This window comes from Larimichthys crocea, chromosome XVI (genome assembly GCF_000972845.2).
Source record: "Larimichthys crocea isolate SSNF chromosome XVI, L_crocea_2.0, whole genome shotgun sequence".
In the NCBI taxonomy this organism is placed as follows: Eukaryota; Metazoa; Chordata; class Actinopteri; family Sciaenidae; genus Larimichthys; species Larimichthys crocea.
The window spans coordinates 4,767,839-4,775,695 of NC_040026.1; positions in this window are offsets into that span (position 1 = coordinate 4,767,839).

A 7,857-nucleotide genomic window follows, 5' to 3' on the forward strand; every position below is an offset into this window, starting at 1 on the left:
GCTCATTGATCAGCATGGCCCACAGTTGCAGATGCAGTAATGACTGTTGATGACTTATGGAGGCAGTTAAGGTACTTTAAAATACTAAGCATCACATAGTCATAGTCACAGAGTCATAATTCAGTCAATTCTGCACACATACTTTAACAGTCAGTCTGATTTACACTTCACAATTTATTCATACATTGCATGCCTTTTTTTCATCTGAAAAGTATGGCTGACCACCACATCAAAACCACGTCAAACCACTCCACTCTGTTCACTCTGTTCAAGAGTAACAAGAATGTTTTAATGAGAGAATTCAGTGAAGAGTGTAACAAAATAAAATGTGACAGGATTCAGTGCTTCTCAGGATAGTTACCTCAGCAAATGGAAACAACCAACTATGTCCTCACTGCTGTATATGTCCAACATGTTATTGTGCTTTCTAGAAACTCTTGCTCTTCTCATTACTTGCTCCACAACATTGTTGGAGTGGGAGAGTTGAGGGCATCACCAGAAATGATGTCACCCACAAGCTGTCCCTTTACGCCGACGATTTGTTATTATATGTGTCTAACCCAGCCTCGCCCATCCCTGTTATCTCAGACATTTTAACCCAATTCGGCAGATACTCTGGTTACAAGTTAAATTTGAATAAAAGTGAACTTCTTCCTATAAATGAACTGTCTAAGAAGATGCCACCATCCTCTTTCCCATTTAGAGTTGTTTCAGAGATGTTTTGATATCTTGGCATATTTGTGACAAGTGCAGTCTTGCACTACCCAATCCTATCCAATACTATCTGGCATGCAATATTAAAAAAATCGGTCACCGGCTGTATAGAGGAGCTGACACAGGCCCACCATAGGCTCTGACAGAACTACGGCCCTTAAAGTTTTCCTTACCGTCCCTCCTTACCGCGTGGCTCCCCCTCAAGATCCATAACGTCTCACTGAACCCTGTTGTTACTAACTCGCTGAAAATCTGGAATCAATTTTGTAAACATTATGGCTTGAATGAACCCTCAACTTTGGCTGTTAAAAACCATCTATTCCCACTATCCTCATCTGACCCTACCTTTACCATCCTGCGAAACAAAGGTTTATTATATGTCAAAGACCTTTACAAAGAAAACACATTTACTGGTTTTACAGAGCTCACAGCCAGGTTTGAATTACCTCACTCTCACTTTTTTCGTTTCCTTCAAGTCTTTATTTAAACTGCTTACCCACACTTCCCCAACTACCCGCCCGGGTCTCTGATTGACTCCTTGCTCTCCCTCGATCCTGCTCAAAAGCGCTCCATCACTGTGATTTACAATTCCATTGACTCCCTCAACCCTGACAAAACAACTCATCTGAAGCAGACCTGGGAGCAGGAGATAGAGTTCCAGTTTCAGACAATCAATGGGACCAAATCCTTAAGCTAGTTCACACGTCCTCTATATGTGCCAGGCACAGCTTACTACAATGTAAACCTCTTTTCAGAGTGCACTACACAAACTGTCCGATTGGCGAAGATTTACCCAGGCAGCAGTGACAGTTGTAATAGATGTAAGCAGTCACCTGCTAATCACACACATATGTTTTGGTCCTGTTCGAACCTCACCAGCTTTTGGCGCCAAATTTTTGATGCACTTGCAACAGTGCTTAAAGTGGATCTTAACCCTGAGCCTTACACGACCCTGTTTGACTCGCCTCCACTTATGATACTTTGTCTCCCTGCATCGAAACGCTGGGTACTTACCTTTACTACTCTATTTGCCAGATGCCTTATTTTGTTTAAATGGAAACAAGTTCTTCCACCTTCACACAATACCTGGCTTAGGGAGGTCCTCACCCATATCAAACCCATATCCATATTCTCTCTGGTAGGTTCTGATAACGCTTTTAATAATAATATTAATTTTAAGTATGTAATGGTTTAATTATGTAATTATTTTACTTTTTTTCTTGTCAGTGGGTGGGAAGGGTGTGGTAATTGGGGTTCTTAGAAGCCGTTCTGGCTCAGTTTAAGCTCACTGTTGTTTTCATCACACATCATGTAGGACTTCCGCTACTTACCACTATTTTCTACCTCTAAGAATTTTTGTATCAAAAGTGTCAAAGCTATGATGGTAGTGTGCAATGATAGCTCCCGTACAACTGTGGAACAATCATTCTTTTTATTGACACGTCTACATACTGGTAGTGCACACAGGAGTATTAATGTATAGAATGAGTAATTAAGGGAGTGTCTACATCCATTTATACACACACATTTACAAAACCATGTGTACACACAGCTTTATGATTCCAATGAAAGGAATGCATGGGCTTTGCCCCAGACTTGGTCCTCCTTTCTCTGATGTAAGTATTTATGCCATTTATGAACATTTATTTAAAGTTATTCTTTTTTCAAAGCATGACATCATGTACTTACATGTACTTATTTATTGTCCAAACCAATCAAGTAGACACCATCTGGTTTATCCCAGGGCTGTGTTTTGGTTGCCCTGTTGTACCCCATGTACACACACGACTATGTAGCCATTTTCTGTTTTCTTATGACACAGCTGGCCCACATGTGGTGGGCCTGATCACTGATAACAAGGACCTATGTGAAGGAAGTAGAGGGACCAACACGTTGGTTTCATAACAGCCTCCTTCTGAATGTCTGCAAGATTAAGGAACCGATAAGCGGGACCGAGAGAGGAACTATGCACTGCTTATTATCCACAGACAGCTTCAAGTTCCATGGTGCATTCTACTCTTGCACCATCAACAGTATTCAGATGGGGAACGTCACTGCCTGGTATGGAAACAGCACCAAAAAATACCACAAGGCCCAGCAAAGAGTAGTTAGGTTCAGCTAAACACACAATAGGTGGTTCTCTACCCTGCCTAAAAGACATTTACACCATACACCGCATAAGTCCAAGAAAATCAAAGTGAGAAGGTTCTCTTGACTTGTATACAGTATGAATGGAAACCAGGACATTGTTTCTGGAAAATGAAATGTGTCTGTATTTTGTTATTGGGGTGAACTGGAATATATCTATATTTCTCATCAGTGGTCATACTGTGTGGCAATATCATACCCCAGTTTTTTTCCATTTGGAGAACAAGCAGGAGAATTTCATGTGGCAACAACTATTCTTCTGTCAGGAAACAAACACCATGAAGGTGGAGCATTGGAAATACTTTGTTGTACACAGGATAGCCATAGTCTTTAAGTTATCAAAGACCTGAGGATGAGGAGAAGAATCCATACAGTGATAGATCAACGAGCTGTTGTCATGTTGAACAAGGTTTATCTATGGCATTTGAAGATGATTAGTTTCTTGATATGAATACAAAGCCAATTTACAACACTTTTCATATGAATAAAAGATGCCAGTGGCATGAGATCACAGGGTTACGGGGACTTGTGTTCAGGGTCTGTGAATTTCAGATGCAACAGCATGAGTAGTTAATGAGTAAACCTGAGTTGGAGATCTTAATAACTCAACCCCAGTGGTGCAAAGTAACTCAAGTACTGAACTTAACACAATAGAAAAATAAATATTCCACTGTATTTATCTGACACCTGACACTAGTAACCTGCAGTTACAGGTTCCTAGCTAAGATTTTACATTAAATAAATAGGAAAACCCAAAATACAACATAATTATAAATAAATATTAAATTAGTGTTTTCCAATCCCTTTCCCTAGTGATCCCTTATATCAGAGTAGTGTCTGGTCTACTTGCCATGTTGCAGGTGTCTATTAGTGGTTAGCAGGTTGCCAAACAGACAATTCTTCTTACATGGTTTAATTTCAATAACTGTTAAAATGATCCAATATTTAGCAAAACACCAAAGATAGACAAAAACAGTTCCTCAAATGACCACTTGTGGCTGGCTACAGTCTCCATAAATCCCCATATGAAATGTCCAACTTCACAGCAGAAATAAACATGTTTACAGCCTGGTACAAAAAACAGTTTTGGTCTCTATAGCTAATTTCTCTGTTCATAAGAGTGTGGCTGCTTTGACTGATGGGTGGGTGCTTTTTCGAGTGGCTTGTTTGAGCAACCAGGATTCATTTAGCCTGCCTGAGCTCCACCCTTGCTATTTTACCCATTTTTGAATGAGCTCTTCAGCTCTTCAGAAACCTGTGGCTGACATCATTGAAACTACCTACATGTTTTGTACGGTCTCTGGGGCAAACATAGATTTTCTAATAGTGTCATAGCTGTTACCACCCTCGCTCTACACCACCACACAACCAGTGATTTGCCGCAGCACCTAATTTGGTCTTAATACGGGTAATGCCAAAACGTAATGCTAAATGTAAACAGGGCCTTCCCTGTCTTTGTTGATACCTTACCATATATTTTGGCTGTTAACAACATCTGTAGATAGAGGAATAGTGGTAAATCATTGGCAGGACTTTGTACCCACTCATAGACAGTTTAGCACCATATCAGAGGTCTAAAACTCTACAAGGATGGGTTAATGGGTTTTTTTTACTGTTTACTGTCTTTGAACTTTTAAACCCAAACTAAATGTATTACACCAGTGCAAGAAACGACTAGACACACCCAAAAGAGCTTGAGCTGAATGTGTCACATTGAATATTTTTAATAGAATAATCAAATTAGATTATACTTCAGCAAGAGAGTTCAGGTCTGAGATGTATTGCTATAGTAATTAGCGTAATTAATACTTGTATGCAGATATTGCGTTGTGGTTGAGTCTCAAGGTTGGCTTGAAAACAACTAGTTCATTGCTCCACTATGTGCAATAGCAATGTGTTTCTATACAGTCTCTCAGGTATTCAAAGTGTTGCATTAATTCGTTCACATGGAAAGAGAATAAAGAAAAGAGGTATAGAGAGATGTTCAAAGTCTGCTTATTTTCTCACCCTCACACGCTGATAACTGTGTTAAATGATTCCACTGTCAGATTGTCAGGTTTGGAAAGTTGTCAGCCAGACCCCCAGTCAAAAAGGATTGGGTGGAGGAGGTTTCTGAATCAGTTTGAACATCTAACAAGTGCTTCTGGTGGCATATACTGGTAGCTTTGATGTGGCTCTGGTTCCTGCATCTACTTTATATATATTTGGCGTGAAGGACGTTAAGCTGGTATTAACAGATAACAAGTAACAGGAAAGTAGGGCATCAGTCACACTTCAACAATTTATATTATAGAGCCAGCAATTCAACATGGCAGTATTCTTAAGCTCTGAAGAAGTATGCATTCACACTGGTCTGTATGTGCACTTAATATTCTTTCAGTGTGTCACTGTGCACAATAAAATATTATATATGTCTGGACCAGAAGATGCAACATATCTCTAGTCTGATGACAAGTTTCCTTGGGCAAGACAAGAACCCCAAATTGCTCCCGATGGTCAGTCCAGCACTTTGCATGGTAGCTTGCAGCCATCAGTGTGTGTATGTTAATAGGTCAATAAAAGGCAAAATTGTAAAGTGCTTTGCATAGAATTACTATATAAACGCAGCCATTTATCTGCATCAACTTGTTTTATCAGCATTATTATGTAGATTATGTAGAGCTGCAGCCTCTTCATCAATATTTTTTTTTTAAAGTATTGTGAGATGAAAATATTTTAATACTTTTGGCCCACCCTCCACAAACACAAGCACACACCATGCCACCAAAGTCCTGTCTGTGGCCCAAAATATACAACCATAGAATGAATGGTAAAAGGTTTAAAGAGCTACTGTTCTCAGTTCCTGTGAATGGATGGGCCCCTGAGACCTTCTGGGTCCCAGTGCACTGCATCAGTTGCACCACCAGCATTTATGGTGCCTCTGACCAAAGTGTTAACTTAGTAGTCAGAGAATCTTTAAACTCACGGACCTCTGTAACTACTACTGTACCATACACAGACTTAGCTGCCATGCTGCATCACAGTAAGTGTTTACTAAGTTTATTAAGTGTTAACAGAATCACTAAAATACATTCATTTAAAAACATATAATACTATCAGAATACTACACTGGAAGGTCATTTAAAATAAGTTTTTCATTTTGTTTCAACAGCCTGATACGTAGTCACTTTTTATGCAGGTAGAGCAGAGCTTGCATATATCATGATTAGTTAAGAGCTAACATGTGACATTAACTTAGTAAGTGGAGGTAAAATTAATGGTTAAAAAATGCTGCAATTAAGGCCCCAAACAGGAAATATTAGAAAGAGAGTTGTGGATCATAGGTACCATCATTTCCACCAAATCAGCTCTGATTCTGTTCAGGATTCAACAACAGTCAATCAACAACAACTATTGTTTTTACAGAAAAAACTGGCAGCTGTGGTTGCCAGAATTTTACTCTATTAAATATAGTATAACCTTTTCTAATATTACATTAAATTGATACAAGTACTGTTGCTGCACCTATACCGTTGGTGTTTTATTCCAAATGTTTAAATGTTTGTAGATTTTATGGTGAAAACCTGCCAAACCATGACACTAAAAGACCATTACATATTCCAGTGTTTTACTGTATAACTAATCCACTAATCAGATGATCTGCGGTTCGATCCCAACTCCTCCAGTCTTGCACTTCAAAGTGTCCTTTAAAGTGTACTCAACCCCAAATTGCTCCCAATGGCCACACTGTCAGTGTGTGAATGTCTATGAATGGTTAGTTACTAAAACTGATGAGCAGTTGGAACCTTGCATGGCAAGGCATCAGTGTATGAATGTGTGTGAATGTGTGAATGAGGTATGTAGTGTAAAAGACCTTTGAGTCGACGGAAGACTAGGAAGGTGTTATATGAGCACAGTCCATTTACCATCTAATATAAAATACTAATTTATTCTGTATAAATTCTCTTAAAATGGCATATTTCTAAAGATTTCTAAAGATTGTTTTAAATATTTGGCTTTTTAGCTAAATGCTCCATTATGTTCAACAGTTAGTCTGTCGTCTGTTTAGTGTTGGACAGGTAGTGTACAGTGGCTGTATAGAATGTGTAGCCCTACCAGTGTTAATAGACTATTGATAACACCTGTGTATACCCTACTATTTCATATGTCAAAATGGCTGCTGTGAAAAAGACAAGACAATGACAAGCTAAAAATTTATATTTCCCTCCAATAAGTGAGAGAAAAACATGGTATAATGATGTATGGGTCAGGACTAGACCAATTACAATTACCCGACCTATTACAAGAACCATCCACAGCGCCTGACCTGCAAAAATATCTCTTAATTAATGATTGGAACCTGATCTACCCACAAAGAGCTAACTAGATGCATTATAGTGGCACAGTTGTGAGATTGACTGATTGCCATGGTGCTCTGCAAGGGGCTTATTCTGCTGCTGGAAGCAGCTAGAAGCTAAGCTAGAGCACTCTTTTTTCTCTTCTTCCTCACCCACAGTCTAGAGCACTCTTTTTTCTCTTCTCCCTCACCCACAGTCTAGAGCACTCTTTTTTCTCTTCTCCCCGCCCACTACAGTGCGAATCTTCTTTATGCTGATAGAGGAATGACCTGTCATACTCTGCCTGTGACTGGCTAGTACTTGTTGCCTTTGTTGGTTGTATTACTTAGGTTTAGGCATAAGGAGTGGGATTGGTTGCAGAGTAGGGGGAGTCATTCCATCATCACACTAGGAAAAGAAGTAGCATGTACTACGGTAGTGGGAAGATCTCAGCTAAATGAACAGACAAACTTTTCCAAACATGTTCTTTATTGTTGAACAGCAGCAAGATAAGCAACACAAACACAAAATCAATGGAAAAAAGACTTGCTGACTGAAATGTAATGATTTTCATTGACTAAACCTGGACTAAAACCTGTTGTGACCTGTCATCACTTAAAACTAGACTACGAAGAATAAAAAGTACTAAAATCATAGTTGTTATTATTATTATATATAC